The sequence below is a fragment of the Podarcis tiliguerta genome (genome assembly GCF_965153285.1).
Source record: "Podarcis tiliguerta genome assembly, chromosome: 1".
In the NCBI taxonomy this organism is placed as follows: domain Eukaryota; kingdom Metazoa; phylum Chordata; class Lepidosauria; order Squamata; family Lacertidae; genus Podarcis; species Podarcis tiliguerta.
This window is the reverse complement of record NC_139534.1, coordinates 127,846,486-127,873,619: the sequence shown is the minus strand read 5'-3', so window position 1 is coordinate 127,873,619 and position 27,134 is coordinate 127,846,486. Positions and strand designations below refer to the sequence as shown.

Here is a 27,134-nt window from a genome sequence, read left to right as displayed (position 1 = left end):
AAAGCACTGCAGGGGTTTACAACTCCAAGACCTGGGACCGATACATAAAAGAGTTGCTTAAGTCACATGATGAGCAGAGGCCCAACAATTCTGCTCACCACGGCCTCTGGAGAAGGCGCTACTCTGAGGAGGCTCGGCCTTCTGCTGCAGCTTAGGGCAAAGGTAGGCAGCAAGCTTCACCCCCCCAGTTGCGCTGAGATTTGGAGGGCACAACAACTACATCTGGAGAGAGACGCTACAGCTGACTATCTGGGCACAGGGCGGATGAGGTGCTTCAAGCACATTGGCTGCCAAGTACCAAAACAATGATGAAGGTTTTAAAAACAGAAGATGAAAATAAAGAATCCTTTCTGTTCTCTGTGTAGGTCCCCCCTTCCACACAGTGTATATTCCATGACACCAGAGGCTCCAGAACTTGAGAAGTACAGCTTTAAAGTACAAAAATGTGTCTGCACAGACAACGCCCTGCTTTGCCCACAATCATCTCAACCTTAAGGAAATTGACAAAGGGGAGGCAACATACAGTGGCATTTCCCAGGCAAGCTCAGCTTGCATTAGGCACAGATTAAATTTGGCACCAAATGCCAGCCTCTCTGCCATGGTGAGATCCAATGCCTATCAAAAGCACTAGATGGTCAGTTTTAAGATTTATTGGTGCTGAAATTGTTCCATGATTAGAAGAGAGACACACACAAAAGCCCTCGCTGCAAATCCTCCAAATAAACTAAGGTAATTTTACTTTAAGGGACGCGGGTGGCGCTGTGGGTTAAAGCCTCAGCACCTAGGACTTGCCGATCGAAAGGTCAGCGGTTCGAATCCCCGCGGTGGGGTGCGCTCCCGTCATTCGGTCCCAGCGCCTGCCAACCTAGCAGTTCGAAAGCACCCTTGGGTGCAAGTAGATAAATAGGGACCGCTTACCAGCGGGAAGGTAAACGGCGTTCCGTGTGCTGCGCTGGCTCGCCAGATGCAGCTTGTCACGCTGGCCACGTGACCCGGAAGTGTCTTCGCACAGCGCTGGCTCCCGGCTTTTAGAGTGAGATGAGCACACAACCCTAGAGTCTGGCAAGACTGGCCCGTACGGGCAGGGGTACGTTTACCTTTTTAATTTTACTTTTGACAGAAAGAGGCTGCTGAATTTCTGCTAGTATCTGTTTGGTCCTTAACGTCTCAGAGAGAAGCTTTAATGGAATACGGTTTTTAAGGGTTCTTCCTTTGGTTTGCTTTTAAACATAGAAAAAGACGACGGCAGACAAGACAACAGACTCACTCAAATCTTCTTGTTCTTCTCTCAATTAAACTGATCCAATGAAGCCATTTGCTGAACACAATAATATCAGCCCTCTAAATATCCTCTAGGTAAATGCCTCCCATTCCAACCATACCAGGGAATCTGTACCATCTGGTGAGCTACCCTCAGATGTCATCAAGCTGTTATACTGACCTCGGTGCTCTGGTTCTGACTTGCAGTCTAGGCTCTGCAGCATAACCTGCAGATCTTGGTAGTTTAAGGAAGGGCAAGAACACAAATAGCAGCTTTCCAGTGAAATTGAGAAGCTCTAGTAGAAGCCCACATTGGTGTTCGAAACTCCCATTGTTCTAGGTGCATTTTGCAACAGGGAATTTCTCTAGCGTGAGCAGTTTCTGAGCTCTGGGCGCTAGTATTGCGGCTAAGGTTTCAGATTAAAACTTCAGAATGGAAGGTAAAGAGGACCTTTATCTGCCTCCCCACATCCAGCTACTAACTGAAGACTGGAGAAGAGATCCTCTTAAGAATATTAGGGGGGTGGGCAGTGGAAGGACTAGGCCATGTAAAAAATGAACATAATATTTTAGCTGCAGTTCATTCGTTTTCAGTTTTGTATTCTTGTTGTAAGAAAAGAACGCCTAGACATTCTGTTGTTGGGCCCCACAACCTAGGTTTAAGGTGCCATTTAGCTCCTAGCTTTCATATCTCAGTTTCTAACGCTGGTCCACATGGAGCCGCTGTGCCAATTTATGCTCATCTCTGCATGCCTGAATTCCAATCCCAACATTTTCACATCCAATCCTATGCTAAGGGCTGTTTCCAGATGCATGGCTCCTAGTACTAATAATCATGCTTCTTCCAATGTCACCTGCATTAAGAACTGCAAATGGCTTTCAACATGGTGGAGGATAAGGCACTTATTCTGTGCCTTCACCCTCCTATATTCCATCCACACCTGTGGAAGGGACACAGTTGCTATATAAGTGGAGAAGTCAAATTCACTTGAACAGTCATTTAAGGGAGAAGAATTCCATGAAATCCTTAAAAAATAAAAACAATTTATTAGGTGCAAAGTAGATTCAGGGATGCGGGTGGCGCTGTGGGTTAAACCACAGAGCCTAGGACTTGCCAATCAGAAGGTCGACGGTTCGAATCCTCGCGACCGGGTGAGCTCCCGTTTCTCTGTCCCTGCTCCTGCCAACCTAGCAGTTCGAAAGCACGTCAAAGTGCAAGTAGATAAATAGGTACCGCTCCGGCGGGAAGGTAAATGGCGTTTCCATGCGCTGCTCTGGTTCGCCAGAAGCGGCTTAGTCATGCTGGCCACATGACCTGGAAGCTGTACACCGGCTCCCTCAGCCAATAAAGCGAGATGAGCGCCGCAAACCCAGAGTCGGCCATGACTGGACCTAATGGTCAGGGGTCCTTTTACCTTTACCTTAGATATTAATTTATGCATGGCTTCTCATTATTATCCATGAAAGGCAAAAAATAATACCTGCACCCCCAAAAAAAGTGTTTTAATGTTTCTTTCGGGCTGGAAGTGTCGACCGGAAGAGTTTAAAAGCACTACTTAAGAGCACAATTAAACAAAAATAAACAGGGTGCCCTGCTCAAAGGTTATAGTGAACACGTAGTGAGCTGTGAGCCTACCCTGTCCAACAGATCACTGCACACACCAAAACAACACCTCTTTAAAAAGATGTAGGGGCCCTTAGCATTACTCCTCTATCTGTGGAGATATTGTGCAGCACAATCATTCTTCGCAAACATATAAAAGAAAATCACACCATGGGCAGCAAGAAAAAAAATACGGAAGTTGCACTGGGAAAGACACAAATGGACAACATTGTGCGGAGCCCCCATACAAGGGGAGTGGGACATGGAGATCCCAGTCTAAAAAGACTGAAGCAATGGCATAAAATGCACTGGCAGATAACTCGGGAGGAGGAGCAGGCAGCAACAGTATTCTCTTATATCATTTGGTGAGAGGGCTCTGCACAGAATGAATGAATAAGCTTCTCTAAGAAGCAGAACATAGGGAACTCCAGGTAGCCTGGTCATCATCTCCACCAACGGTAGCCAGAGTGGTGCGCTCTCTCCAGAAGTTGTTGGACTCTCATTTGCATTATCCCTGACCACACAGGCTGGGGCTGGTGGGAGCCGGACGCCAACATCATCTTGAAAACATCACATTGTCTACCTCTGACCTACAACGACTTGTTGTGGCTCTCCGGGGTTTTAAACAAGAGGAATCCCCAGCCCAGGTCAGAGATGCCAGGCAATGAAACAGACTTTTTGCATGCAAGCTGTGTGTTCTACCACCAAGTAACAACCCTACCTCATTTCCTCTGTTTTTGTCACTCCCAAAGGCACTTCTTCCCCCTTCCTCACACTGTTAAAGTGGTTTAAAAAAGGCAAACATAGACTTGCAGACTGGTGGGCTGTTATTATGGAAGAGTTGCAGGCGCCAGAATCAGGGGTTTGGGAATTCCCCTCCCCCTTCCCCTCTTTTTTCCAGTTCCATGCAGGGAGAGTAGAAAGGAGACATTCTTAGGCATCAGCACCAGCTTTTCGATGTCTAGGATTTTTCCAAGCCTGGGAAGGAGTGGAATTACACAGCTTCTTACAAAGATGGAATTCTGCTCAATTCTGCTGCTTTACCGTCATCATACTGTAGGTGCAATTTATTCTGGCTGCAATGTTTTGGCAAAGGGAGGAAAGGATTGCCAACTAGGTCCAGGCACCATGCAAGCTTTGCAAGGCAGCTAACAGGAAGCTCATTCTATGGTACTTCTAGGTTTCCAAGCCTACAAACATTATCAATGCATGCCTGAGAACTAAGAGCTCCAAAGAGCTCAAGGAAAAGGAAAAAGACTTTTGCACGGACAAGGGTCCTGGTCTCATTTATGTTCTTAAGCATTTCTTGACTGATATTCTTCCCTTTCATGTTTCCTCCCACCCTAAACTTGACTATTATTCAGCAAGGGCTGACCTCAGCCACTGTAAGCTTAGCAATACTTCATAGAATCACAGAGTTGAAAGGGATCTATTCCAACCTCCTGCAATGCAGGAATCTCAGCCAAAGCACCCATGACAGACAACCATCCAACCTCTGCTTTAAAACCTCCAAGGAATGAGAGTCCACAACCTCCCGAGGGAGACTGTTCCACTTCAAGCCAGCTTGGCAATAACACAGAGGAGATGATTCTATGGAGGGAGGAACTTCGAAGGCTTTTGCGAATACTGACCCAGTACATGTGGAGTAGTAAACCATGATGGAATGAGCATGAACTAAGCATCAGGCTAAGGCCTCCCCATTCCCCTTGAATTCAGTTTCAAAGAATCTCAGCTTCGTGTTAGGTAATAACCAAGGATCTTGGTAAACAATGAACCATGGTTAACTGCTAAATAAACCAATTGGCTTGTTTGGCATCTAACCATTCCTGAAAGGAAGGGCCATGGCTCAGTAGTACAGCATCCGCTTTGCATGACGAATGCCCCACTTTCAATCCCTGGCATCCCCAGGTAGAGCTGGGAAAGATTCCAGCCTGAAATCCTGGAGAGCCACAGCCAATCAACATTCACATGGCTGGGTCAGGTCGACCAATGGTCTGATTCACTATAAGGCAAGTTCAGCTGGTACAGTCGCACCATCCTGGTTTATTTTATAAGTAGTACCCCCTTGTGAGGTTCTAGACCTAGGCAGCACGACAAAAGTAACTTGCAGTATAGCAGAGCATGCATTCCATTTTGAGTGATGATGAATTTAGACATGTTTATATTTAATTCAAGATCCATTTTGAAGTTGGATTTATTTCAAAAGCCAGTTGGTTTAAATAAGATTATATTCTTCTATCCACCCAGGAGAAAGGACACGTAGTTTTACAGAATCCATTTTAATGGCAAAACTACACTTAAAAAATTAGCTTTGTAGCAGTTTAAAAGCAAATGGATAAGAACTTTGTTCTTAGCAGTAGTAATCTCCTCTCCAGTATACTAATCCACAGCTTTGGTAACTTGCTCACAATTTGTGTCCCCCCCCCCCCCCCCCGGGCTTGTTATAACTTGTTGCGGTGATAAGATAGGTTCCAGTCATAACTTTTAATTATGTTGCCAGCTCTCTCTAAAAACAGCCACATCACTTCCTCAGTCATAACAAACCAACAAGGTGTTTTACATGTACAGAGGCTTTTCTCCATAAATACTCAAATCCACCACCAGCATTACATATGTATCTACTTAAATCAGGCAACTGCTTCTGCCATTTCCTATCTTATTCAGGAAGGAAGTTCCAACGCTTGTGGGGTCATAACTGTGGAGCTCTTGCTTCTAGACATTACTATACAGTAACGATCCACTGTAATGAGAGGACGGTAAATTGTGCCTTCTGACTTGCCTTCAACTGGTAGGTTGGCTCAAACAGGGAAAGGTGAACTTGAAGGTATGAGTCCAAGGCTGAAAAGCTTAGAACCAGCACTTTGTATTTGCCCAGAAGCAAATTAGCAACCTGTGTAACTGGCCAGAGCAGGGGGGGAAATGTGAATGTACCCCAGCAACTGATAATATGTTTCAGAGTCTCCAGTGGTAGCCCCCAGAAGAGCGTATTGCAGTAATCAACCCTTGAATGTCTTGTCCAACTAGTCTTCAGATCCTGGCGTGCTATTTTCACATAAGTTATGTTTCAGGGATCGTGTCTAAAACCAAAATCATGTATAGTCAAAATACACTGGGTTCAAAAGTCGCTTCTCCCAGAACCCTCTTGTGTGTATAGCTGGTAACTGTACAAGTTAAATGCACCGTAGTTGTGGGCTTACAGTAAGTACCCTTGCTCACGCAAGCCTTGGGTTACCCTAGCAAATGATATAGACAGAAGGTGTTTGATTTGACTGGATGTGCAGCACCAGGATAAATCTGAGGGTTCCAAGGGTTATGCTGGAAGATTGTGCAAAGACTGAGCTGCCCATAACATACGTCTGAGAACAGAGCAGAGTCAACGTCCTTCATGCGAAACAATGACCAAATTTTAACCAGTGAGCAAGTAGGATGCACTGCATTCCTATCTTCCACATACATGCATAGAAAAATGCTGCTTGGCAAAGCTCCAAGGCCTTGGGATCAGGGGAGGGAGGAAAGAGAGGGAATAGCTGCAATTCTTACACTTACTAGCCAACACCACAGTACAATAATACCCTGGACAATTGTGAGTTCAGCTATTCTTCAGAGACAAGCCAGAGGGCTGGCTCAATTCTATGCACCACTAAAAAGAACATTCACCCTCTATTAACATCATTTCTTTAGATGAACAAGAGAAAGGATGGAGGAATCAGTGTCCTCACTACTCCCGGATAAAAAGCACATGAATTTTAAAATCCACCTTGGGTCAGAACAGGATTCCAGCTCTATAAAACCAATCTCACCTCTATACTGGGGTGACGGGGGGTGGGGAAGCTTGAAAAGAGCAGTGTATGTGTGAGATCTCTGTGCTTTTTTTGGTAGAACATAAGCTACTAAGAGTTGTGAGCAGGAATACGGCAGAGGAAGTTATGAGTAGTGAACATATTTCTCCAAGTGCCAGACGAGAACAGAAATGTCAGTGAGAACAGATGCCCACGTAGGTGGAGGGTTTCCCCCAACCTGCAGCCTATAAACATCCTATCCACTCTATGGGCTGCCTGAACAAGACTTTCCTGTGCTTTTTGTCTAGCACTTTAACACTAAACTGGCAAGTTCCTGTATTCGTCCCAAAGCTCCCCTAAGCAGCCTGACCAGGAAAATGCTGCATGGCTATTCAGCACACCTCCAGATCTCTCACTACTATCCCAAGTGCCTCCTCCTCCCCCAAAAAACACCCCCTGTTATTCAGAGGCATATTGCTCTTAGACCTGAAGGTTTTATATACCGTATTTTTTTGCTCTGTAAGACTCACTTTTTCCCTCCTAAAAAGGGGAAATGTGTGTGTGTCTTATAGAGCGAATTCAGGCTGCGCAGCTATCCCAGAAGCCTGAACAGCAAGAGGGATTGCTGCTTTCACTGCACAGCAATCCCTCTTGCTGTTCTGGCTTCTTAGATTCAGAATATTTTTTTTCTTTTTTTTTCTCCTCCAAAAACTAGGTGCGTCTTGTGGTCTGGTGCGTTTTATAGAGCGAAAAATACGGTAGATGCTATAACTATACATCAATCTGATCTAGAAGGGCTGCTCTTATGTTTTCGAGTCTTCATTTCCTGCCCCCCCCCCAAAGTATACTTTAAATCAAAGACATGTTTGCATACAGTTGTATGGGTGGGTTCATTGGTGTATATTTTTTAATAGCAGCAGCAGGGGCTCCTGATTCATGCTTCTTTCCCAACAAAAATCAAGCACAGCATGGCCCTGATCCTAATGTTTCTTCCCCCTCCCCAGCTGCGGCTCCTATTTAAAAACCACACGCACATACACAAAGATGCATGTAGTCTGGTCCCAAGCATGCAGTCTCAGGACAGTTCACAACCATTTCTGCCACCCAGAGATGGGAGAGGCATCACACCTCCCTAGACTTGTAACTGACGCAGAATGATCTTGAGCTCCATCCTGGAGGACCGCCATAATCTGAGGCTGGGGGGAAAGAGGAGGAAGCGATTAGGAAGAATTCTAAACTGGAAACTGAAGTCTGCCTGGTGAAGCATACTCCTATGTTTTGACATAACAAAACAAAATGGAAAAAAGATGTTATGGAGTACTTCAGGTTCCTGAAACAAAACCCCAAGGGAGCTAGCAATCTGGAAACCCAAACAGGCCTTCAACTTAAAGCCGCACATCACAGCGACCCGGTAACATTTTGTCTGTTATTTCTATTCAGTCTTCTGTTCACACATACAAAGAGACTGTGCAGCTGACGAAGAAAAACGCTTCGTTAACCTTCCGCAGATTCAATAGCCCTATTGTTAAGTAGGAGGAATGAAAGGAGTTACTGATAGTGTGGAACTGAAGGAGGAACGACCCATTCCAACCTAGCAAATTAGTCTGAAGAGGGTATTTCTACACACATGCCAAAGTATGTTCATCAAAAGCTGTAGGCATCAGTAATCAGACACATACCAAGCAGAGGCAGAGCACACTAACATTTATATATTGCTTACCCTGCTTTTCCAAACCTGTGTAATTATTGTAATTATTGAGCAGAGGTTAGAGAAAGAACTGGGAGGAGTGTCTTTCTAGTCTTTCCTTGGGACCCCATGGAAAACGCTTCCAATTTGCTATACCTGGGTTAAGGAGCAGAGAATGAATGAGCCACAGCTGGGGGCAGCCTGAGGATGCCCCATCTACCTTGGGTCTGCCCATGAAAAGCAAGCCTAGAGTGAAAGACTACAGTCGTACCTCTACTTACGTATCCCTCTGGATATGGAATCTTCGGGTTATGGCCACGGCAATGCGCATGCGCAGAAGCGCGCCTCTATTTATGTAAATTTTTTTAATATAACTTTTTTTTTAAAAAAATCCATTTTAACAATCCAATCAAATCACATTAAGTACTCCAAATTATACAAATACATACCATATAGTCCAAATATTCTGCCAAATTATAAATTTTTGTTGGGGCTTCCCATGCTTCACGTTCAGTGGGGCTCTAATCATCTTATGTTTCTACTGCCTTGAGTTTCCAATAGTTCCTTCTTTAAATCTTCCTGTTGCTATCCTTCCTCTATTTATGTAATTTTTGGGGTGCAAACGGACCCCAGGAACGAATTAAGTTTGTATCCGGAGGGTCCACTGTACTAACGTGATGTCAGCAGGTTCCAGGAATTCTCCTCTTTGGGAGATTTTTATGGGTGAGGCTGTGAGTTTGTCTTGGCCCTAAGCAAGATGGATGGGTGGAGTCCTGGGTGAAAGCCAGGAGCATGAAAGAGGAGGTGTCTTGGAATTGATAACTGCTTTGTGATTGCTAGTAGTTTTGCATTAATGCAACATTTTACATGCAGCTGTGTTTTTGTAATATTTATTGTTTTTGTATATTTTGTAATATTTATTGTTGGTCTGTTTGTGACTGCTGCTTTCATTGTCTTTACACCATATATATATATATATATATATATATATATATATACACACACACACACACACACACACACAGCAGCAGCAGCAGCAGCAGGAGGAGGAGGAGGAGGCCCCATTAGCTAAAGTGGTGCTTCAGGTTAAGAACAGTTTCAGGTTTAGTACGGACCTCCGGAACGAATTAAGTACTTAACCCGAGGTACCACTGTGTGTGTGTGTGTGTGTGTGTGTGTGTGTATCACATGTATATGCAGTTCTGGTAACACACGTGGACTGCATGGAAGAATTTTCCAAAAGAGGAAAAGGGTTACACATGAGCCAGCACACAAGATTCTAAATTGAGTTAGGGTAGCTTTGAGACAGTGACAATCTACCAGGGGCATTTCAGCTAGCCCAGCTCAATACTTAACATGCCACTCTCTGGCCCAGCTTTTCCCCAGAGGAGTTTTAAGCAGCTTCCATGTGATTTCTCAGGCATTCTTCCACCAATGCAGTGCTCGTGGATAGACCTGCGTGACTTTAGACAAAACAACTATAAGCATAGCAGGAGCTGAGCTCTGCTCTAGCAAATCTTCTGCCTGCTTCAATGAGACTTGGAAGATTACTCTAGAAAGGATTTTGCCCTCAGCTATTTGAAGTACTGTATGGTTAAATTTGCCTTTCTGAGTGGCTCACTTCAAGCATCACACAAGATCAGGACATGGAAAATGAGAAAAGGCTTCTCATCAAGACACATAAGGATGAAGAAAGTTCTATCAGTGTTTTAATGCACTGAACGAGTCTCTCCCACCCACCTGCACACATTTGTTTCATAGGCAGTATGACTTTTAAAAAAATGCTTGCTCAGTTAATACACTTGCTCTACAGTTAATATATTTGCTCTAACCAAATCACATAAAATTTAACCAACACCCCCTGCTCAAATACCATTCTTTATCCCACCAATTCTCTGTATGTGTTTTAAGAGTTTCTGTTTACGGTAAATGTGGGGTTTTTTAAGACAGTAATATTCAAGGTCAGAGAACAGCACCCATACAAGCTTCAGTTTAGGAAACAAATGATTCCATATTGTGAAGACTAGCTCATTGAAAAGATAAGGACTGCTACTGCTCTTGTGTACTTGCCATGCCAAAAGCAGGGTACTAAGTTTAGCACGAAACCTTACACCAGTAATGTATCATAAGGGTTTTATCTAAGAAAATTACCTAGCCCCATGAGAATTCAGAACTACACACATTACTTTAATTTCCCCAACAAATTTACTAGCATTAGAACATTTAGAGGAAACTTACAAATATTTTGCTTTTACATACCCTTCAAAGGAAGCCCACTTGTGGCACCAGATATAGTGGAGGTGCAAGGATGGGCTAAACAGAAGCAAAACTTGCATCTTTCATGTTCAATGCTCTATTACCAGTAAGAACTACGGGAATGTTTTTGGTTTCTAGACACAAACAAGAGTCGGTATACACATTGGCTTCAGAAGACCAATTCAGCATCTTGCATGCTGTCCTTACCTTTACAATGATTCAACCAGAATTGTTGGTAAATAACGGCCAATACTCCAGCACGATTTGGCTCTAGAAACCAATCTTTGAGTCTTCCATTTAGAACTAAAGCTCCAGAAAGCTGAGAACCTTCATGAACATGTTGCTAGGTACTGCTTGGCTCCAAGGGACATTTCTTACATAGACCATAGCAATTCCAAAGCAAATAGGAGTGCTAGCAGTTTTACAGTACAATCCTAACCATGTCTACTCGGAAATAAATCCCAGTGAATTAAATGAGACTTACTTTGAAGTTAGTGAAGTTAGGATTGCAACTTTAGTCACAATTTTGTACCAGAGCTCCAAAATAAATCTTAAGAGACATTTTCTTGGATCATCAAGTGTTGCACCAGTAATTGCTTAAATTTGGTTTTGATATAATAGGAAGTAGGGCAAACCTGCCCTTTCAGTTTAAGTCATACCACATGTGCAATGAAAAAAAGGAGATTTTAAGTCTAGTTCTATTTTCATGACCAAGTCAGAGCTAATTCAGCTGCTTGAGGGTGGGATGGAGGATGTGTTCAACCCTCCCAGGTCTGCCCAATTTAGAAACGCACACAGAGGATTGTATTTTCTCAAGACTTCTGTATGCAAAAAGCTATTATGCAGAAGGCTAGAGGGTCACAGTAGACTCAAGCCCAGCCTTTTGCTTAATGTGCCAGCTTTCTACTTTGCAAGGACTTCTCATGCAAAGTCAGTGACAACACCAGAGAGGTAGGATATCTTACACAGAGTGTCACTGGGATCAGACTGAGCCGCAGCACTTCCCACACGAAGGTAATATTTGAATGGCGGGGGTGGGGGGCATAGCTCCATGGCAGAGCACATGCTTTGTAAAGCCAAACATCCCTGTCTGTCTCTAGACAGAAAAGAGAATGCAGCAACAGGAAATAACTTTGCCTGAGATTCTGGAGAGTCACTGTCAGCAAGAGTCAACAATACTGGGATAAACAGACCTATGGTCTGGCCCAGTAGAAAACAGCTTCTTATGCTCACTGAGCTGTCGCATTCAAGGTGAGGAACCCAAAACTATACACTGCATTCTACTCATGGCCATGCAAACAATTATACAGCACCATTGTTATTAGCGTCAGCCCTTTCCTTATTCATTTCTGCCTTTTTTTCACTGCTACATCACAGCACTTGAGATTGAAAAGACCTTTCCAATACAGTGGTACCTCGGGTTAAGTACTTAATTTGTTACGGAGGTCCGTTCTTAACCTTAAACTGTTCTTAACCTGAAGCACCACTTTAGCTAATGGGTCCTCCTGCTGATGCCGCACTGCCGGAGCATGATTTCTGTTCTCAACCTGAAGCAAAGTTCTTAATCCGAGGTAATATTTCTGGGTTAGCGGAGTCTGTAACCTGAAGCGTATGTAACCCGAGGTACCACTGTATAACCAAGATCACTTTCACAAGTAACCACAAAAGCACACACAGAATCGGGATGAGTCATCGCACAATATGTACTGTTCTGCCCATTTACAGTTAGACCTCCTTTGCCATTCTGCTGGCTGGCCAACCAGTTAAGACGGTGCCCGTTCTGAATAACTCAATTCCACTTGCAAATTTGGTTCCTTCACTGTTCATCCTTCAACTCCAAATCCCTCATCAATTTTAAATGCCACGAGTACTTGCAGTTTTTACACACTGCATGAAATTCTGGAGTTTGTCACTTGCCGTTTCCATTTTAAAACTTTTCTTTAAAGTCATTTGGGGTGGTGGTGAAGAAGGTCTTCAGTTGGGATCAAAGATGAACCCAAGCTTTTAAGGACATTTTGCCATCCCCATCAGTCACCAGCAACTCCAAGTCCTGCCTACAGCCATGTCAGAAGGATTTATATTGGCACACATCTGCTTAGTCATCTTCCCAGGGTCAAAACTATCAGAAATAAGCTGTGACTAGGCTCAAATCATTCTGCAAGCAACCCAGTGCTGCTGATAAAACTCCCAGGCATCTGGTAGAATGATTGTGAAAGGAAGGGGGGGGGTGGAAATCAAGCACCACAAATCTAAGGAGAGACATATTTCTCTACTAGTGACGCATGACAAGTTATAAAAGCTTCCTTCCTATATCCTGAGGTTAGGCTACAGCTAGAGGGAGAAAAAGAAATCAGCAATAGGTCTGAAGGGTCATTCCAATCCAGGGCACTGGAGACTCTTTATCAATATAAATGAGACAGCTATGAAAAACCCACTCAGTTGTTTGCTTGAAGAGAGAGAGGAAATTTCTGTAGGAAAGTTTGTTCTCCCCTGCTTTCAGCACACATGCGTCAATGAGCCAAATGATTTGCTTTCTGTCAAATGCTAGTAAAAATGTTTCAGCTTCTAATTTTTGTGGATTTGTTTGCAAAAATAGACAGACTTGTGAATCACTTCCTTCCCACTGCAAAATGCCAAATCCGTCTTAAAATCCAGCTCCACCCTGCTGTTTCCCTGCTTTCTTGAGCCTCCCCTTTCTATTGCTTCGCTGCTTCTGCTCCATCTCAGTTCTAGCCAGCACACACCAAATTCCTTAAGAGTTAATGTAATGGCTGCAGCTGGTTTTCAACAGCTGCATGCAATTTTCTTATACTGGGGCAATTTCCAGCAGCCCTGTTGCTGCAAACAAACAAACAATAAATCACACACACCCAAAAAAACAGCCACTTCAAAGCAAACAAATTTATTATGACATAACTTTTGTGGACCACAGTCCACTTCATTGGATGCATGACAGGAATGGATCCTAAATTACACTCATCTGTCTGTTCATGAAACTACAGTTATTTCACTTTAGAGCCTATGTATTATTGAAACAGCCTATCATGTCACATTCTGCCTTCTCTACCCCCGTGATGTGCACTGCTACAGAACATCATCTCACTGTATGATTGGAGTGAGGAAGTGAATGATGAGATGATAGACGGAAGTGACCTGATGTAAATTTAGCCCATTTCACTGCTCAGAGGAAGACCCCTCCTCATCCAAGTTCAGCCTGTGCAATCCAGACCATGGTAAGTCAGAGAAACTGGTCCACAAAAGAAAACATCTCTAATAACGGAAGCTGAGCATGGGTGGAGGGAAGTCATAATGGTACAAATATGGAAAATAGATAGATATATATGTATAGTATGTATTGCAAAGAATGATTAATGTTATTGAATGAAATACTGCAAAATAAAACAAAGAAAAACGGAAGAAGAAAAGAAAAAAGAAAATAGCTCTGGCTGAGTCAGGAAAGACAACCAAACTACACTGAAGAGAAAGTATGACACACAAACAACGAATGCCAGCCAAGCTGAAACAAGCAACACCTTCCAGGAAAGGTTTATGTATCAAGTACATTTCCTTAAAACCAGGGCTGGATCAGTAATCCACAATCCCTTCTGATACTAAGGCTGCAATACTATCCCCACTTACCTAAGAGTAAGCCTTGGAGAATTCAAAAGGACTAACTTCTGAGTAGACATTGATTCTGCAACTTCAGCCTGCAATTCTATGTGTTATTATCTGGGAATAAGTCCCTCTGAATTTGATAGGGCTTACTTCTGAATATAGCACATTCTTTTGCATGCATATTGTCAGAGCTGGCTCCAGGTCCCAGCTCACAGAGGACCAACGCTAGCCGGTAGTAATGTGCAAAAGTCTTTATTGAAGTACAGTTTCCATTTTCAATCCGCAGCGCCCCAGCTCTACGTCTAGGGTTAGATCGGCGAAGCTCCATCTGAATCTCCGCCCCCTGTACACCAGTTTAAGATTCTAGCCTTACTCCACCTCTTCCGTCTCTCCTTTCTCCTCTGGGTTCTGCTACCCCCCGGGGTCCCTTCCTTCCTGGATTCTTCTGACGCTGACGTTGACCCCCCTGACTCCTCCCGCTCTTTTCGGCGGGCTTTGGGACCTGGCTCCCTATCCGGGCTGCCAACTGTGCCGCCCTCCTGTACATTTGAACTTGGCGCGCGCGCCAGCCTTCAACCTTCCTCTCGACCGTTTCCTCGCTCCCCGATGGAGGCGTGGCCAATCCTGACTCATGTCCTCCCGCTGGCAGTGCGCCGCCTGATCCCGATGCCTGGGACTCCTCCCCCCTACTGCACTCTGGTGTGAACGCTGGTCCGGATTTCCAACTGCTGCTCTCTGAGTCCCCTCTGGCCCCTTCTTCCTGGGGTGTCCCCCTAGGCACCCCCCTTGCCCTGACCATGGGAGCCCCTTTCTGTGAATCTTCCGATTCGCTGGAAAGACTCAGAGACCTCGGACCGCTGTCATCGCTAACATTTCCTTCGGACTCCTCCCCCTCGCTCTCTATTTCCTCCCTTTCCTGTGCCTCTGCTCCTGAACCCCTGACACATATGTATAGAGGTAGCTAAGTTTGCTGATGATACCAAATTATTCAGAGTGGGACAGACAAAAGAAGAAGTAATTCCAAAAGCATCTCTCCAAACTGGGTGAATGGGCAGCAGAATGGCAAGTGCCATTCAGTGTAAGGAAGTGTTAACTGATTCCATTTGTGAGAAGAATCCCTAACTTCACATATACACTACTGAAGTCTGAACCTGTGGTGACTAACTAGAAAAAAGAAAGTTATTGGGGCTGTGGTGGATAACTTGCTAACACCCAATGCAAGGCAGCTATGAAAAAGGTGAATTCCCTGTTAGTGATTAGTAGAAAAGGGACTGAAAATAGTGCTTGGGATACTGTGCACAAAACGGTGTTCGCTACACCTCGAAAAGTATATTGTAGAGCTGTGGGAAAGTGCAGAAAAGTGCAGCCAAAATGATCAATGGCTACAGCAACTCCCCTGTAAGGAAAGGTTAAAGGTTTGGGGCTGCTTAGCTTAGCAAAAAAAGGTGTGTAAAGCGGGGAGATGACAAAGGTGTATAAAATTAAACATGGTGTAGAGAAAGTGGATAGGGAGAAGCTTATCTCTCCCTCTCTCTCAATACTAGAACCCTAGGAATTAGACAAATTCATGAAGGGTAAGTCTATCAATGGCCATTAATCAAGTAGTCTGCTTCCAGTATCAGAGATAGTGTGCCTCTGAAGACCAATTACTGGGGGTTTTCATGGGCAGGAGAGTGATGCCCATAAACATTTTCCGCTTATGGGCTTCAAGTAGGCATCTGTCTACAGCTCCACCAGAGAGGTCCATGAAAGGGCACCAGAACCTCCTTAAACCTGGAGGTGGTCCTGTATGGCTGTTGGGTTGCATAAAGCCCAATACCACAAGTCATGAAAGCCTTGGATAGTCGCTGCCCCACAATGGTTTTCATTGAAGGCTTCCACCGAGGCAAATTTGAAATCTCTCCATCTTTATTTGATGTACTAATATCTCTTCAAGCTCATTTTGAAGAATTTATGTATTCATTCAAATATAATCTAATTAAGCTACAGTACTCATTAAGTCCAGCTAGTTGCAGCAGAGCAATTATGAATTGTGTGCTGAAGTGTTTACTTTCAGCTCTTGCAAAACAAACTCATAATGGGACAGAGATGGGCACCGAATGTTACACAAACTTTTTTCACGTGGACTGTGGCACACAGTTCCACGTTTCAAACGTTGAGCAATCACCCAGCACAACGGAGAAAGAAATACTTTAAAAAGAAGGAATGCAAACGTTTCCTAGTCAGCTTTTTACCTATATTCCTCCATTAAAATAAAAAGAGTTAGGAAAAAGGAGTTGCAGAGACTACTTCCAAATTCATGAAAACTGGGGCAGGGAAAGGCAGACACTGGTTTAATCTGGTTTAAAGACTTCCACAGACCGCCTGCAGTTTCAACAGGAAAACATACTGTTCGTAACATCACTTGATATGGCAGCAAAGCACATATCAAAACAACTCCTAAGGTTTATTAAAACCTGAACAGGAAAAAGCAGATCCTAAACACCGAGTACTTTGGCTCATCCCGTTAGTCATAATCCCCAACAGTAACAAACTCTAAAGATGGATAATTGCATTTGCTTACAATCATCCCTTTTTTATCCTTGCATCTCTTTCCCCACCTCTCAGCACACCACAGTATATATTTAGATTGTAAGCTCTTCAGGGCAGGGGCCTGGCTTTTGCTCATGTTACCCTGTAAACACCATGTGCTTTCAAGGCGCTGTGTGACCTTTCGGCGGGTTCTAAAGTACCATCAACTGACAGCTACGAAACTTCAGTGCTATTCCATCAAATTATTTAACAACACTGGGTGGTATTCAACTAAGTTTTCCTCAGAGCAGGCTCACTGAAATTAAGGGACCTAACTTAGTCACTTTCATTAATTACAGTGGGTTAAACTCACATTGAATACCACCCACCCGGAACGTTATTTAAGAGCAAATTATGTTACTTGCAAGAAAGTGATTAATATAACTTTCAAAGGGCTGTCAAATATGCATGTCAGAGTAACACAGTGTCAAAAACCCTGGGTGCCTGGTTCCCTAGGCTTCTAAAAATGTTGGACTGGCATTCTAATATTTAATTGGGTTTCTCTTTCAGCGTTCTACAAACCAAGCCCTAAATATTTGCTTTTGACTCTTAGGAATTTGAAGTATTTTGTCTAAATCTGAGCATATGTGAAAGAGGGCAAAGGGAAAAAAATGAGTTAGTTCCACTTCGTGAAACAGCAGTGAGCAGTAGGACTTCAATCTGTTCACTGCAAGGGGACTTTTAAAAATCTTTCCAGAACCAAAACCACAATTTCATTATCTTCACTGTGATGTGTTTATGACTTCCATGGGGAAGACGCTTCGGCAACCCCTTATCTACTACCCCAGGCACAGAAAAGCTTCCCCACCTTTTCCCCAAGTCATTTTGCCCGAATGGAGGAACGAAAACTTTACTGCTTTTACTAAAGTTCCCCAACACAAACTGCTCAGTTTTCCCAGCGCCCATACTGTAATCTGGTTCAAACAGCGACTAGAAGTACTTTGACCTACAATAATCTAATCTCCGAAGTAGAAAAAGGTGGAGCACAGGAAGAGTGTAAAGGGGGCAGGGGAGAGCGCTGCTACACAGCTATAGCTGCATAATCACGCCGCCCTCTGCAAGCTGGAGCAAGTCTAGCTCTTCCTTTTACATGGTATGAAACGTGGCACAGCTCCCAATATTACTCTCTGAAGAGGAAGAGAGAATACCAGATGCACTCTTAAAGAAGCCTGGGCGTTGTGATCTTTGAAGCAAGGGCTCTCCAAGGCTTCGGCCTTCAGACACATGAAGCAGAATTGTTAACAGACAAGCACTAAGGAAGTTCCGCAAATGCTATTAAAACATCTTAAGAGACTAATTGAGAACCCGGAGTGTTTACTGCGAGAACAGCGATACCGTTTACACACATTTACATAAATGTAGATTTGCTATCGCCTCCAAAAACCAGTTTCCCCACCTTTTTATGCAGAAAAGGGGGAAATATTTTAATTATGAAGAGCGTAGTGTAAGAAGAGCCTACTGGATCCATTCAATGGCCCCTCTAGTCCAGCACCCTGCTCACATAGAATCATGGAATCTTAAGAGTTGGAAGGGATCCCGAGGGTCATCTAGCCCAACCCCCAGCAATGCAGGAATCCTGCCCAGGGCCATCCCTGGGTGGCCTCAAACCACCAACCTCCCAGATGCACTGACTCCTTGTGCCACCTGAGGGAACAGTGGCCAACCAGATGCCCATGGGAAACCCGCGAGCAGGACCTGGGCACAACTGGACTCTGCCCTCTTAGAATTTCCAGTATCTGGTGTTTGGGTGCATACGTACTGCCTTTAACCATGGAGACAGAGCACAGCACCCAACAGTACAGTCTGTTCAGACTGTTAAATCTGAGAGCCAGCGTGGTGTAGTGGTTGAGAGCGTTAGTCTCGTAATCTGGGGAACCGGGTTCGCGTCTCCGCTCCTCCACATGCAGCTGCTGGGTGACCTTGGGCCAGTCACACTTCTTTGAAGTCTCTCAGCCTCACTCACCTCACAGAGTGTTTGTTGTGGGGGAGGAAGGGAAAGGAGAATGTTAGCCGCTTTGAGACTCCTGAAGGGGAGTGAAAGGCGGGATATCAAAATCCAAACTCTTCTTCTTCTTCTTTTCTTAAATCTGAGTACAGGGACCATCTCACTGCTGTTCTTGTAAGTTGCTGGGGGAGCCTTCTTGACCAAAGAGCAAGGTAAAAATGCTATAAACAAATGAGCAGGCCTTCTATGGGCCCCGGCACTCCGAGGTGCAGCTGTTTCCTGATCATTCCAGCTGGTTGCCCGAGGACTCAGAATGCTGGAATATCTTCAACTCACAAGGACAGCCTGCTGGATCAGACCAATAGCCCGTCTAGTCCAGCATCCTGTTCTCCCAGTAGCCAGTAAGATGCCTCTGCGAAGCCTACAAGCTTAACAGCCATACAAAGAATTCAGAGATTCTAGCTGAGAACCCCAAAACAGAGCCAACCTTGATCCAAACAAACTTCTTATGCTTTTATAATTCCTTCCAAAGGAAGCAGCAAAGGTTTTTCAAGAGGAAAGTTGTGCTTTCTTTTCCTCTATTGAAACTATTTGGAACAATTATGGCTGCAACACAGTGGGGCTTACTCTTAGGTAAGTGGGTTCACAATTGCAGCCTGCATGCTAAACTCTTTTGTTTGCAGTCTTCAATAGAAATAATTCATGACCAAAGGCATGCTATTTGCTGCACCACTTAACAGAGGGAAGGGCCACGGTGGCTCATGTTTTTATAGAACGGAGTTACTACTGTCCTTCTTCACAGTTATTAAGGTTATTTAAATTGGCATTCTACCTTCTCCTTAAGGCTCAGAGCTAGCAGCAACATTTCCCACTTATTTATCTTGATGACAACCCTATAAAGTTTTCATTATCACTCCCATATATTGGTCAGGTATACACTACTTCTGATCTGTCAAGTCAGATGCAGCCTACTGGCTACATTCTGCACCCTTCACAGCTGCTTGACAATCCCTCTGTTACCCCTAGTGGATCACCAAGCTGCCAAACCCGATAGAGGAGGAGGAGGAGCGATTTTCTGATTGCACTGGCTTTCCAGTAACTTGGTTTAGGAAGCTAGCTAGTGTAGCCTACAAGAACCATATTAGAGTCACAGACTGACTGATTGACCTCCAGTAAGCTGCTCTTGCAGTTCAACTGGAGCACACAGCAAATGGAAAAACAAAACAAAAAGGCACTTGCGTCGTGCACAGCTTGAATGACAGCATTTACAACAAGCAAGCATGTTATCTTATATTTAAACAGTGCCCTTTCCAATGTGTTGTAGGTGCAACAGCTTACAAGAAGCTGAAGGACCAAGAAATTTAAATTATTATATTTAGAGTGTGTCTCTCTGTGTGTGTAAATCCCCATCTAGTAATTGATTTCACTGTTAAACAGTTCACACAATCCTGCTTCCTGCTTTTACCAACTGTTACTAACCAATAATCCCATTAAAATACACATTCTTTAGACGGCAAGATATTGCAATCAATGTATTATCCCGTTACTAGGAGTTAGTACCATACTTCAACATACTTGTCCTGTAGGCACTATTTACGTATATGCTATTCTGAGTGCTTCGCTTTATTCCTTTAAATAACCAATCTTCAGCATGATTTTCAGTTAAGTACTGCTGGCAGCCTGTTCCTTCGCAATGTCAGGCATTCCCAAGCCTGTTGATCCCAACTAAATCTGCATAGGACAAGAAGTGTTACCAATATTTTCACTGCTTTAAGCATCTACTCCTGGCCCTTGTAAGAGTCTTCTTCCGAGCCACCCGCTGCTAAACACCTTACGTTGAGAAAATCCTGCATATAGAAAAAGGATCAGCTAGTTAGATTAAAAGGTTACCATGCCAAAGTTGTTTCCAGTGTCACCAGTTCTGTAGCCTGTTTACAGTATCTGGCGTATTCATCTGATTCCTCAATAACACCTTCACATTTTAGGTCTTATCCTTGATTAGATTTTAAAAGAGACAGGAATCTCAACTTTTATTGTAGGTGGGGATTTTATCTGGCTTTTACAATACTTCGGGATGTATTCAACATAGAGCTAAGGAGAATGTTCTGTCAGCACAAAGATTTCTCCTTGTGCAACAGAATGCTCTCCTTTTCCTGCCCCAACATACTCTCTAAATTTGTTCTGCAGATTCCCCTAATCCGCCAGAGCAGATTTGGGGGGGGGGGGGCTGCAGGGGCAGAAGGGGGAGAGCCTGCTGCACAAGCAGAACACGTTCTACTCATACAATTATTTAGCTCCAGAACACAAACTAAAAATTGCACTCCTGTACACACGTAAGAGTGAGGTTTACTCTATTCCCATAAATACTCAAACTTGTAGACATGAATGTTGGAGGACTCGAAAGAATCTGCTTCTTCACATAGCAAATAGCTGAACTATATAATTCACTCCCATAAAAGGCACTGATGGCCACTCACCTGGATAGCTTTAAAAGCAGGATAGACTAATCAATGGATGATAGCCATCATAGTTAGGAGCCATTGACAGACTATGTTCTACCTCCACCGTTGCAGGCAGTATGCTGCTTCTGAATTAATACCAGTTGCTGGAAATAGCAGGACTTGGGAACTGTTGCGCTCAGGGCTCGCAAGTTTCCCACAGGCATCTGGTTGGCCACTAGATGCTGGACTACATTGGCCCTTGGCCTGATTCAGCAGAACTCTTATGTTCCTATGTAGTGAGTAAACATGCATAAGCTTGGACTCCACATCTAACAAGTTAGAGGGGGATTCCATTATTACTAGGACATCACCTTAGAAATCCTAACAGCTCATTTTTAAAGTCCGTAAATTTAAAAGGTAAAGGTACCCCTGACCATTAGGTCCAGTCGTGACCGACTCTGGGGTTGCGACGCTCATCTCGCTCCATGGGACAAGGGAGCCGGCGTTTGTCCGCAGACAGCTTCCAGGTCATGCAGCCAGCATGACTAAGCCGCTTCTGGCGAACCAGAGCAGCGCACAGAAACGCCGTTTACCTGACCGCCGGAGCGGTTCCTATTTATCTACTTGTACTTTGACGTGCTTTCCATTTAATTATTATTATAGCACACACAGGCAAGAAGTAAACTACTAGAGCAGGCTTCTTCAACCTCGGCCCTCCAGATGTTTTCAGACTACAATTCCCACCATCCCTGACCACTGGTTCTGCTGGCTAGGGATCACGGGAGTTGTAGGACAAAAACATCTGGAGTGCCGAGGTTGAGGAAGCCTGTACTGGAGTTTGAATTGCAAGGTTGTTGTTGTTGTTATTATTATTATTATTATTATTATTATTATTAATTATTATTATTAATTAATTATTAAATTTGTATACAGCCCTATACCCGCAGGTCTCAGGGCAGTTCACAGGATAAAATCACACTATAGAAACACAAAATACATAATCAAAATAAAAACAATCCAAGGTTGGTGAACAGAAAAGAATGAAAGCTCATTGCTCATTTCTTCACACATTTGCCCACATATATACGGGGGGGGGGGGCAGCTTCAGAATCATGTCCCTGAGGCTTTATTATAGCCTGAAAGGGAGGCTGTAGGCTGAGTAGTAATTAATTAGAGCTACCCACAGTTTCCACACAAATGCCTTAACTTCATATTCACCTTTTCCATTACTTTAAGATGAAGATGACTATTGTAATTTTAACATACAAGGGACACAGAACTACACGATCCATTGGTTTTAGGCTGTAGTCTAAGCACATACATATTTGGAAGTTCACTGAAATCAATGGGACAGGGTCCAAGAGAAGTATATTTAGGACTGGAGGGTTAAGACTTCATTTGCTGCTCTATTAACAGCTACTGCTTCCCTAAAGTCAGTGGCATCTGAAGCAAAGTACGCCGCATCTTTTGAAGAAATGCAAGATGCCAAGTCCCTACAACATTCCCAGCAAGCAGTAAAGGGAACCCAGAGAATCTATTACTGAAACTGTTGTATCAAGCTAAACCTGATGATTAAGCCATGATGCATACTGTATAAAGCACACTCATGCAGCTGTCAGGCAAGAGTGAAGAGGGCTACCCTTATAGAAATAGTTATGCCTAGAACCTATTACTGTAGTACACTTCTACTTTCTCCAACATAAGCTTTTCAAGTACAGTGGTACCTCGGGTTAAGTACTTAATTCGTTCCGGAGGTCCGTACTTAACCCGAAACTGTTCTTAACCTGAAGCACCACTTTAGTTAATGGGGCCTCCTGCTGCCGCCGCGCTGCTGAAGCACGATTTCTGTTCTCATCCTGAAGCAAAGTTCTTAACCTGAAGAACTATTTCTGGGTTAGCGGACTCTGTAACCTGAAGCGTATGTAACCTGAAGCGTATGTAACCTGAGGTACCACTGTACTGCTCCAGAATTTATAAAGAGCAAAACGATGTTCACTTTTCACTGCAATTGAAGGACTGGTCTCACTTACACATTGCAGTGCAGTACTAAATGCTTGCAATAAAGTAAAATGGGGTGGGGGGAGGAGAGAAATGTCTTAGAATAAGTGACGAAATTGATCTGTTTCAGCAATTACATTTCTTTTATTATACAAACTATTTCATTTAGTTCACTTGCTTGAATGCCTCTCCTCCCTCAGATGTTTTAATTGGTGGCAATGTGCTTTCACAATTCACTTGGTCAACCACGGCATTAACTGGAAGTAAATTTCAGCCAAGTCATCGCTAGAAATACTCTAAAGCATGACGAATTTAGAGGAAGACTGACAGCCAGGTTTAGACAAAGCTATGTGCCCGTCCCCTCCCTTCCTTTCCCTATCACACAAGAGCCAATAGAAAGTTTCTGTTCTGGATCTGAACACAGTTCCTTGTGCTCTGACATCATGAGAAACTGTGATTAGCTCTGAAGTGGACGTTTTTTAACATGGAGAAAGGGGAGAAAGGGAATGAAAGCGCAAGGCTTGTGCCAGTTCGTTCCTGTACTGCTAGGCATTAGCCTGCCTGAACCAAGTCTTTGTTTCCCCCACCCATGTTCAGCCAAGCACAGATGAACAGCCTTCCAAGAAGAATTCACACCAAGGCTTGAGCCAACATACCTAAGAAACCACCTAAAGTCTACCTTAGCTATAGCACAAGAACATTTCCTTAATCTTCCAGGAACCATATTTGAAAAGCACAGGCACAATGAGGACTATTTTCCAAAGTGGGCCCACCAACATAGAATTTCTTATTTCCTGTGAAGGGCAAAATCCACAGCCGATTTTTCTTTTTGAACGCTGACATTTCATTTCTTAGACTTAAACCAGCACTCTGAGAACTTGATCCAAATGTAAATAAGTTAAAGCAAGGCAGAGAAAAGTCTGCTTCGAGTCTTGGACGCAAAGTCTACAACTCACTCAATCATCAAGATCCTTCAAGTCCACAATGAGAATGTCACGAGGGAGCACTGATAATTAGACGAACCTGCAATGAACTCCTGGAGAAATTCCAACACTCCAGGAGTGAACCAGAAATGCATTCAGGACCAACGAAGAAACCACAGCACTGGGAGCATAGAGCCCCAAGCACTTGCGAGGCATGAATTCCATTCCCTTGAGCTCTTCAAAAATTAGGAGTCCACACCTCAGCCTATCCCTCCTCATAAATACTACACATCTCCCCAAGATATTGCACTCTAATCAGATTCTCATTAATTACACCACGTCACTCAGAATTCACCCTCCATATTCCCACGGGACTTTCTTCCAAAGACTGCCATCTTCTTCACCCGGTCATTCCTAGGAAGTCTATCCCTAAAGAATCTTTTCGATAAAATGAACTTTGGTGTGCAGCGATGGTTAAGAGTATTGGACGATGACCGGAGATCAGGGTTCAAATCGGGAGGCTTGCTGGGTGACCCTGGGCAGCTCGAAAGCGCTCAGTCTAACCAGAGTGTTGTTGTGAGGATAAAATGGGGTGTGTGGACAGCTGTGTTTTCTACCTTGAGCTCCTTGGGAGAAAAGCAGGACATCAATGAAATAAAATATAAATTTTAAAACACACAGCTCCATAGGTAAGAGCATATCCTTTAGTCTTGAATTAGCCTCAGCCTCCCACTGTTGGCTAACGGAAGGTCTTCTTACAACTTTAGTACTCTTTCTTCTATGAAACAGAAGACTCCACCCCAAACTATTTTATCAGCAGGGATTTGAAGGCACACTTAGGGACCCCTAGCTTTTATGAACGGAGGGGCAGCGGGGTAACAGCGAGAGGATCCAGCACATGAACGCATACCCTTGGGGACCACAGGTTTAGCACCCCAGATTTCTTATCATGGGGCTGGAGGAGAGAGATTTCCTGGAAGGGACACACCTTCAGCTACACCCACAGACAGGCTGGCATTTCCCTGCCAGTGTGCAAGAGGTTTCTTGTCCCGCTCCCAGCGCAAAGCAATGCCTACTCAGAAGCAAGTCCTACTGAGCTCAACAGGACACACTCAGGTGTGAGAGCTCAAGCCCAGGTGCGCCCCAGCTTGGATTGTCAGGGGGTTTTTTATGCAGACTAAAAAGGCCAAACAATTTAAAAAAAAGGGGGGGGGGGGATTCCCTATATTCCTTCAACACAGGTTAGAAAAAGGAAAGCAACCATTCCTTACATCTCCGCAGGATTTCCTAACCAGAAGTGTGGGGTCTTCTGGGGGTGCATTTGTGGGTGGGGGGAATATTTCTCCTATTAAAAAGGGGGGGAGACAGTCTGAGAACAGGATTCCCCGACTCTGGAGCAAACTACTTCCCACTTAATTATTTTGGGGGTTCCCCCCTCTCCTTCACCCCCAGCCCCCCATTCCTTGTTCCTGAGCGGCAGAAGCAGCAGAGTGCCGCCCGTCTCCCCCTCTCCGCCCTTATGCCCCCCCCAATAACCCCGCGAGGCCTGCACAGGAATGGGGGGCTGGGGGGCTTCTTCCGAGCCCCCCCCTTCCTCTTCCACGAGGCGACCCCTGATCCGCGCGGCCGGGAGACCCCGCCAACCCGCCGCTCTTTCCCCTCACGGAGCCCCGCAGGGCCCGCCGGCCTAGCGGGCCGAGGCCGAGGCACCCGGGCGGGCCCGGCTGCTGACTAAGGCGCCGGCCTCGCGGGCCGAGGGAGAGAAGAGGCGGCGGCGGAGGACGACGAGGAGGAGGAAGAAGCCGGAGCGCGACGTACCTGAGGGGGAAGCAGGAGCCCGGCCGGCGGCTTGTCAGGAAAGGGGAAGCGAGGGAAGGAGGAAGGGCAGCGGCGGCGGCAGCGGCAGCAGGAGGAGGAGGCGGAGCGGCGGCGGCGGCGGCAGCCGTGAGCAGGCGGCGACGGCTCCTCCTCACACGGCGACGGGCCTTCGGGGCGGAGAGGGAGGGAGAGGCGGCACCGGCACGTCCGCGGCGTCGGCCCGGCCTTTCATCCAGGCAGGCAGACGCCCACCGCCTCCCCGCCCGTTAAAGGGGCGGCGGCGGCGGCACTTTGGCCCCCGTAGTCGCTCATGGTTTCGGGTTGCCGCCGCCCCGCGCCTCACGGCGCTCTGCACACCCTCAGGGGTGCCTGTTTCGCAGCGTAAGGGAAAGAGTGCCTCTGAGGACGTGCAGAGCGCGCCGCTTCCTCGCTCCCCCTCCCCAGCTGCTCGCCTCGCCACCGCCTCTTTTCGCTGGATCCAACCTCGCCCGAGTTTCTCTGGGAGGCGGCACTTTGACCCCCGTAGTCCCTCATGGTTTCGGGTTGCCCTCACGGCGCTCTGCACATCCTCAGGGGCGCCTGTTTCGCAGCGCAGCGCGTGAGGGAAAGAGTGCCTCTGAGGACGTGCAGAGCGCGCCGCCTCCCCCCCCCCCCCGCTGCCCGCCTCTTTCTGCTGGATCCAGCCTCCGTGGATGAGGTCGGGTCTGGTTCCCACGTGCATCTTCCGTCCCTGGGTGGCTGGAGCCCGGGAGAGATGCTGCTGCCCGTCCGTGTAGGCAGCACTGAGGTACACGGGCCAAATGATTTGGCCAACCGCCCCCAGGGCAAGCCACAAAATGGTGCCCCGCCTTCCCACCAGGGAAGAAAGGGTGAGTGAGGGGGATAGAGATCCGCATCTGGGATCTGCTGCCCCTGTGGAATCTGCCTCCTGAGACGATGGCTTCATCTGGCCTCCTGTGCCCTGAGTCTGTCTTAGGATAAGGCAGTGTCCTATGGCTGGAGGTTGGATTGGCCACCTGTCATAGAACTGTAGAGTTGGAGGGGGACCTGAGGACCATCTAGTCCAGCCCCCTGCAATGCAGGAATATGCCATTGTCCCGTACGGGGGAATCGAACCCGCAACCTTGGTGTTATCAGCGCCACACTAGATGACCCTTGGGATCCCTTCCAACTCTACAGTTTGATGATTCTAAGAGGTGACTAGCACATGTGCTGCTGCTGTGCCTTTATTATTGGCA

The 27,134-nt window shown here is 45.4% G+C and overlaps 1 protein-coding gene across 9 annotated transcripts in view; it reads right to left on the bottom strand.

Moving 5' to 3' along the window:
- Nucleotides 1-26,680, bottom strand: part of KTN1 (kinectin 1) — a 105,964-nt gene extending 79,284 nt beyond the window's left edge. For 3 of the 9 annotated variants that reach the window (XM_083433736.1, XM_083433739.1, XM_083433740.1), the window contains exon 1: nucleotides 25,897-26,381. The gene's annotated coding sequence lies outside the window, so the exon portion shown is untranslated. Of the gene's footprint in view, nucleotides 1-12,502; nucleotides 12,618-25,896 lie in introns of those variants that run through there. The other 6 variants (XM_083433734.1, XM_083433738.1, XM_083433741.1 and 3 more) reach the window with 4 other exon arrangements.
- Between the last annotated feature and the right edge of the window lie 454 nt (nucleotides 26,681-27,134).